Here is an 8044-nt window from a genome sequence, read left to right as displayed (position 1 = left end):
AGAGCTACTGGGGTCTATTGGACTCTCTCCTCCATAAAGCGGGGCTGCCAATCGATTTTCTTCATGACGTCCTTGGTTCCAACCTCTCCTCCCCCAGCCTCGCTCCGTGCCTCGAAAATACGGAGGCTGAACATGAAGCCATATGGAAATGAAGCCTCGTCGTGGGTGAAATATTTACCCCGGTGCGGCCGGGAGGCTTCGCCGGGGTGAGGACGCAGGTCCCCAGCCTTTCCCGCGGCCGCCTAATGAGCGCGCGCGCGCCGGGCGCGGGGACCCATCCATCCATCTCCGCGCGGCTCCTGCGCGCCCCACGCGCCCGACAGATCCACAATCTGAATTCCAGCCGTCCTGAGAGCCCTTTCCAATTTGTTTATCCTCCCCACCCCGGGCCAATAAAATGAGGTTCGAGAATTCATTTCTCTACCAAATACCCGCGCCTTCCATTCGGAATCAAAGGCGGGCGTGATGTAGCCGCCGAGCATTTGCGCGCATTCTTGGAGAACCTGGGAAATGAGACCGAGGTAATCAAAAAAAGATTCCAGGGACAACGACTTTGTTTTTTTTTTTTCTTCTTCTTCTTCTTCTTCTTGAGATTGCACAAAGGAAAAAAAGAAAAGAAAAAAGTGATAAGCGACGGGCAGATGCATACTCTCCCTATCATTTTTTGGGGGGAGGTGGGTGGCTGTTTGTGGGTTGTTGGCGCTGAACTGAAACCGGGAGTGAGATCGAGTCATGGTGCTTTGACCTTAATTAAGGGCAGGACGCTCTCTAAATATTAGGATCCCTTACGGGTTTCAGGTTGGTGGCCGTAAACAATGCACGCTCCTCTGCCTGGCAGAAATTCGGACTTGGTTACTGAAAACAATACTCTGCAAACATGTGGGACTGAGCTAAGGGGGTGAGCGAGCGCCTTTCCGGTTCACATCCTGCCTGGGCATCGCCCCACGGTGATGGCCGCGGGGCTCCCACCCCATGCAAATTGGAAAAGTGGTCAGCATCGCCCCAAAGAACCCCCCGTTACAGGTAACAGGGGTTTTGTGGGCGTGCATCTGGGCACAGCGAGGAGAGCGGGACACACAGAGGCTCAGACGCTGACCTCCATCTGCAGCCAGAGGGCCCAGAGGCAGCAGCTGCAGCCGGGTCTCTCCTGCTGGTGTGTCTGCAGGTGACCTGTCAGTCAGCACCCGCCGGCTTGCAGCAGTTTGGAGAGGAAACAGGTCTCTTTCTGGTGGGATACGACTGGGCCTGGATTCAGTGGGGCGGTGGACACTGGGCAGGATGACCTGGAGATGCATTACGCCCGGCTCACTTGAATTTCATGTTGGGAAACAGAGGCTGCTGGGCCTCGGGAGTCTAACCTGCCGAGGTTGCCGATGCACCTTGGGTTTACCCAGGTGCATCCTCCCCAAGCCCTGGGTGTTCTTCCTCCAGGGTCCAGCGCAGGGGTGTCGCGATTCAACGGAGCAGGGACGCTTTTCCTAAGAGGTCAGCCTCTGGACAGCTCCCGCTGACTGGTCTCTTGAACCCCAGGAAGGGTTTTGATGGCCGCATCTTGCTGTACCCTGGCTAGCGCACCCTGTGGCCTTCCAAAGTGAGGTCGTTGTGCTGGTCGGGTCCAGCCGACTCACGGTACCTGGCCCGTCAGCTCAACTCTGTCTACACTGCATGGCCAGTCTGTTTAAGACAGTCTACACAGCATGGCAAATCAGGTTAAGTCAGTCTATACTGGATGGTCAACCTAGTCGATTCAATTGACACTGGATGGCCAAACTCTTCAACCCAGTCTATGCCAGATGGTCAATCCAGAGGAGTCAGTCTACACTGGGTGGCCATTCCAGAGGACTCAGTCTACACTGGGTGGCCAATCCAGATGACTCAGTCAACACTGGGTGGCCAATCCAGGGGACTCAGTCTACACTGGGTGGCCAATCCAGATGACTCAGTCAACACTGGGTGGCCAATCCAGATGACTCAGTCTACACTGGGTGGCCAATCCAGAGGACTCAGTCTACACTGGGTGGCCAATCCAGAGGAGTCAGTCTACACTGGGTGGCCAATCCAGAGGAGTCAGTCTACACTGGGTGACCAATCTACACTGGGTGGCCAGTTGGTTGACTCAGTCTATACTACATGACCTACCAGGTTAAGTCAGTCTGCACTGGATCACTAATCCAGTCAAATCAGTTTACACTGAATGACCAGTGGAGTTAACTCAATCTATACTGGATGAACATCCAAGTTAAGTCAGTCTACACTGGGTGGCCATTCCAGAGGACTCAGTCTACACTGGGTGGCCAATCCAGAGGAGTCAGTCTACACTGGGTGGCCAATCCAGAGGAGTCAGTCTACACTGGGTGGCCAATCCAGAGGACTCAGTCTACACTGGGTGGCCAATCCAGAGGAGTCAGTCTACACTGGGTGGCCAATCCAGAGGAGTCAGTCTACACTGGGTGGCCATTCCAGAGGACTCAGTCTACAGTGGGTGGCCAATCCAGATGACTCAGTCTACACTGGGTGACCAATCTACACTGGGTGGCCAGTTGGTTGACTCAGTCTATACTACATGACCTACCAGGTTAAGTCAGTCTGCACTGGATCACTAATCCAGTCAAATCAGTTTACACTGAACGACCAGTGGAGTCAACTCAATCTATACTGGATGAACATCCAAGTTAAGTCAGTCTACACTGGAAGATGAATCAGGCCAGGCTACACTGGTAGACTAAGTCTACTTTGGATGACCACCACTCTGTCCTTGAGTCCCCAAACCCACCTCTCCATTATGTATGACGTCATAGGATGGCTTTGCATATGGCGCCGGGATCCGCGATGGCAGAAGGGGCTCTGCCTGTCCTCAAATCTCTGTGTCCACCGGAAGTGAGTTTTGATGTCCTGACTCTGGGGTTGCCTCTCAGGGCCAGGAATCCGATCGGGAGAGGCGGAATGATTGAAGGGTGGCCAATCCCGGGAAGAGCTCTCGGCAAGGAAGGAGGGATGGGGCTGGAGCTTCCCACCAGACCGGCGAGGGGCAAAACCGCGGTTCTGTGGCCCCAGAAGGCAGGAGCAGATCCGGAAGCCGTCAGGAGGGAAGGAAGGGGTTCCCGGCAGCCGGGACGGAGGTGGACCAGCGGGGCCAGCTGGCAGCCTCACCTGCGAGGGGCGGGAGGGGCCGAGGTCCTGCTGGACAGGTGCGGGCAGGGGCTCGGGGATGGCGCGACCCCGTGTGTGCAGAGGGCGGCCATCTCCAGTCCTGGGCTTCCCCGCTGAGTCCCGGGGAGGCTCCCTGCTGGAATTTTCCAAAGGCCATCTTACCCTCCAAGATCCAGCCTCCCAGAGTGACGGACTCCCTGACAGACAGGGGACAGGTGTTTGTCCCGAGTGCGGACAGTCCCCATTTCCAAAGCTGCTTCGCCCTCATGCGGCCAGGACGGTGCCTCGGAGCTGGGTTCCTTAAGAGTGTCTGCGGGTGACGCCGACCCGGGGGGTTCATGATAAAGCGTCCACCCCAGAGGCGCCGAGCCGTCTGCTGTCCTCCTGTCGCCAACAGCAGCTCTTTCACAACACTGGCTGACTCTGTTCGGAGGCGCCGATGCAGATGGCAGCTGGACAGGAGGGTCCTGATCCTTTCTTCTTAGCAGCTTGGAAATGCATGACTCCTACTGATGAACTGCCCCCCGGGTGCCGGGCAGCGGGTCTGCAAAATGGATTCTTCCGCCGGCCTGAGGCTTCCTACCGCGCCCTGCGCCCGGCCAGTCCCGGGTGGGCACAGTCTCCTCTCCGCAGCAGGAGAGGGACAGATGGATGCTTCCAGCTTCCACCCCGGACTGAGGCCCTGCGGCTGAATTTCTGCCCCTGGCTCATCTCCCTGGACACACTGGCCTCCAGATGCGTCCGCGTGCCCGGGACAGCCGTGTGCTCGACGCGTCCTGCTCCGCCCCAGAAAAAGGCGCAATTACGAACTGCGAGTCCGAACGCGCCTCCCGGTTCGTCCGATGGGATTTCCCGTTGCACTCGGGTGAAGCTCCGCCACGTGCCCGGGATCCTGACGGACACCCTGCCTCCTCGTCCCCCACTCTCGGGGACCAGGTCAGGCATCCCTCTGGAATCGTGTCGGAGGGGACGTTCAAGTCGCAAAAATCTGTTGGAAATTTTTGCAGACATTGCTTCAAAATCGTCACGACCCGGCGGGTGTTGAGGGGCCAGGTAAGACCGCCAGCCGGTGGCCTGGTCCCTGGTCCCTTCAATGCGCTGCGGACCCGCCCAGCGTGGACAGCACTTCTCCTGCAAAGCTGGGTCTCCCCGGGGAGTGGACGCCAGGCCCTGCTGTCCTGCAGCCGTCTCTGGATGCTCGGCGCCTGTTGGGGACGATTTCCAGACTGGGAAGCGCTGGTCGAGGCCAGAAGCCACGGTTCCTGGTTTTTTAAAGGGGGTTTTTATTCTTCCCATTTCTGTTGCAGGATCCGCCAGGCCAGGGAGGGGAGGGTGGGTTTTATTCGGCAGAGGACGTTTTCCCCAGCTCCTTCCTTGTTCAGAAAGGGGGTCGCGGCTTTGCCCGTGGGCTGCTCTGACGGACTCGGTGGGCTTCCACTGACTCCCTAAAATCCCTGGTGAGAAGCCGGGTAAGTGCCCGACGGACAGCCTGCCTCTCCTTTTTACTACGCTGGTTCTATTTTATTTCCCAAGGTGGGAGAGTCTGACCTGGTCTCCCTGAATTCCCTCGGTTGATTGGAAGAGAGGACATGGTCCAACCCAGGGCACCCTGCACCCACCAAGAAGGACGGGCAAGCGGAAGGTTCCTGATCTCATGTTTTCTACTGGTTTTGAGAGAAGGTGGTTTCACGTGTGCCCACGGGCACGTGAGAGTCCCAGCAGAGGCCAAGAAACTCTGCTCTCACTTTTTTTTTTTTTTTTTTTTTCTTTCGGCAGAAAAAGGCCCAGGGTGACCTGTCCAGGTAGAGATTCGCGGTCTCCGAGAGTCTCTCTAATGCACCCTTGTTTGAACTCACAACTTGGTAATTGATGGGGACTCTATTAATTTGCAAAAGCTCCCCTAATAAATGATCACGATAGCGCTCAAATAGTGGTTAAAACAACAGAAATCCAGCTGCCCACCCTGCAGGGCGGAGGCTGGGACCAGAGGCTGAGCCCCACCACGGGCTTCAGGAGGTTTCTTCCTGCCTCTCCAGCTCCTGGGCTCCAGGCGGCCCTGGGCTGGTGGCCCCAGCCCTCCAGCCTCTGCCTCCGTCTCCACGTGGCTCCTCCTCTGTGTCTGTGTCTCCTCTTCTGTCTCTTGTGAGGACACGGCCATGGCCTCAGGGCCACCCTGACCAGGAGGAGCTCCTCTCAGGACCCTGCACTAAGTCCACCTGCTGGGACCCCAGGTGCCTGATTTTGGGGAACAGTCTCCACGGGAACTTTCCAGCAGAGAAGCCGGCATAGCCCGGGTCCTGAGCACAGTGTTCTGCAGGAATCTGTCTCCAGCTGACGAAAGGAGGGTGCAGCTTGCCGATCCCGGCTCCCCGTCCAAAACCCCAAATAAATAAAAAATCAAAAATAAAAAGATGGAGTCGCCTTTTGAAGAGGCCGCCTGTCCCACCCTCAAATGACTGAAAAAGGAACAATTTCCTCTATGCACTTCCTGCGTTGTCCTCCTTGAGCCGAGCTCCGGGGGGGGGGAGCGCCTGCTGTATACTCTGAACGTTCTCTTGCTGGATTTATTTGATTGCACTGGGGTCCTTTGGCAAATGGGCGCATCAGTGGATGGCGTGTCCTAAGAGAGGCCGGGAGGCCGCTAGCCTTGCCCCGCACCTCCGGACTCGAGCCTCTGGGCTTTTGGAGACGCAGCTCTAAGCAGGTGCCGCCCCCGCACAGCGCAGGGACCCGCCTCTGCGCTGGCTCTGAACGCAGCCATGTGCCGTGCGAAGAGCGAGTTGCGTCCAGAAGACGGGACAAGTCCCCGAGGGGGTCACCCCCAGCCCCAGCAGGCGCTCTGGCCAAGCCCGCTCTGCCCAAGGCCCGGCCTCCCAGGCCTGGCCTCTCTCTGCTGCCTCCGTGCGGGTCCGACAGACCCAGCCGGCCCTGGAACGTGCGCAGAGCGGGGGCCGCAACCGGAGAGGCCCCTGGAGGCAGGAGCTGCCACTCAACCCGGCGGGCGCCCCCTCCGCGGGCTAAGTAATAGGTCCGGCGCGCCCGTAATCTTGTTTTATGGGGCTGCGGAGCCGAACCCGTAAATCTCTCAGCTTCCCGGGGCCGCGGTAATTCCTGCACCTTCCCTCGGCTTCCCCGCCCCCGTGTCCCCGGCGAGGTTTTCCCGTCCGAGTCCTTCCCGTGTTTCTGGCCCGTGGGGGCAGCGAGGGGCCGGCAGGCAAAGGGGGCCCCGCTCCTTTGCCGCACCCTGTTTATTCCGGGTGGAGGGACGCGTCTGGGGGTGAGGGGCGCACGAGTTGGTGGGGAGTGGGAGGCAGCCCTGGGTTCTAGAAAAGCGGCTCCCCTTTCTACCGCTCGGGTCCATTTGCCTGCCCTCCTGGATTGCTGAGCAGGAGAGTAAAACCCCGGCTGCTGATTTTTCTCAGGTGCCCCTCAAAAGTCTTTGGAAAACAGATGTCCGACTAAAAAAAAAGTCCCCAAAATATTTGAAGCAGTGCCATTTGCAACGACTGAGCGGCAAGGAGTAAGGGTCCCTGGATGGATAAATAGATAAATAGAATGTGGCCCGGATGTGGACTGGAATATTACGCAGCCGTGAAAAGGAAGGACACTCTTTAACACCTGCTACAACCCACATAGAGCTTGAAAATATGATGCTCCTTGAGAGAATTAAGACGCAAAGACCACAGGGGGTAGGACTTGTGTTTATAGGGCACATGTAGAACAGACCGACTCAGAGAGACAGAAAGTGGCCCAGCCCTTGTCAGGGTCTGAGGCAGGAAAGAGGAGACAGGGCCAGCCTCCAACTTTCAATCCTCCTGCCTCAGTCTCCCGGGACACTGGGATTACAGGCATGCACCATAACACCTGGCTCAGGTTTAAAAGGGAGAAAGAGAGAGAGATCGAGAGAGAGAGAGAGAGAGAGAGAGAGAGAGAGAGAGAGAGAGAGAGAGAGAGAGAGAGAGAGCTTGATTTTGGATTTCCCATTGAGCAGTTTTGTGCACTGAGATGAACATTGGCTAGTCGACCCTCTAGGCAGATGCCACATTGGGGTATTTTAGGTAACTGGAGATCAAAGGAAATTCCCTAAAAGTTTGCTTCTAAGGGAGACGGGACCCTTCCACCCCAATGAGACAGATTCTGGTCATCGCTGGCTACCAGAGTGTATGTAAATATGTCACAAAGAAACACTACAGTGACTATGAGCTACTAGGTATGCTTTCTAAAAGCCCTTCCTCGGCTGGACAATGTCTTGAAATGTCTTGAATAATCCCGTGCTGCCGAAGAGCATCCCAGAGGCAGGCCTGGTGCCTCTGCAGCCTTCTTGCTGCTGTGAGGCGAGGAATGTTTGAGAATGGGCCCCCTCCACGGACTTCAGCAGAGAGACACAGGGAGGGAAGAAACCAGGAAACTGTAACCCTCGTTAATGGCCTTGATCAAGCCATACCTGAAGCTCAGCCTACACTGAGATTTTTCATTGCACAACCTAACACCTTCCCCTGTCGCACTTGCTGATTCCCACTGGGATATTTCTGTGGGTTATGCTGCAAAGGTCCCAGTCATTCTTTCTCCTCCGAACATTTTTTTGTTTTTTTGCGTCTTACTTACCCCCCCCCCCCATCACTCCTTTGGGGATAGTGGCTCTTGCTTCTGACCCCAGCTATTAAAATCCCCTCGTGTGTCCCTCAAGAGTACCACTCAGTTTTTAAAAAATAACCCTCTAGTCTTGTTCTTGCTTTTAGCTCGGGATTTTCCACGAAGCCCGGGTCCCACGCCCGGTCTTTAGCACATTCACGAAATTCCAGCTTGGCGGAACTTCTTGACGGGCGGATGCCTTTGTGGACGGGGTTGCCTGGGAAACCCTGAGCCTTGGAAAGGGGAGCCTGTGCAATCTCAC

This window comes from Sciurus vulgaris, assembly GCF_902686455.1.
Source record: "Sciurus vulgaris genome assembly, chromosome: X".
Classification (NCBI taxonomy): Eukaryota; Metazoa; Chordata; class Mammalia; order Rodentia; family Sciuridae; genus Sciurus; species Sciurus vulgaris.
The sequence above is the reverse complement of the archived record's forward strand: the minus strand, read 5'-3'. Positions refer to the sequence as shown.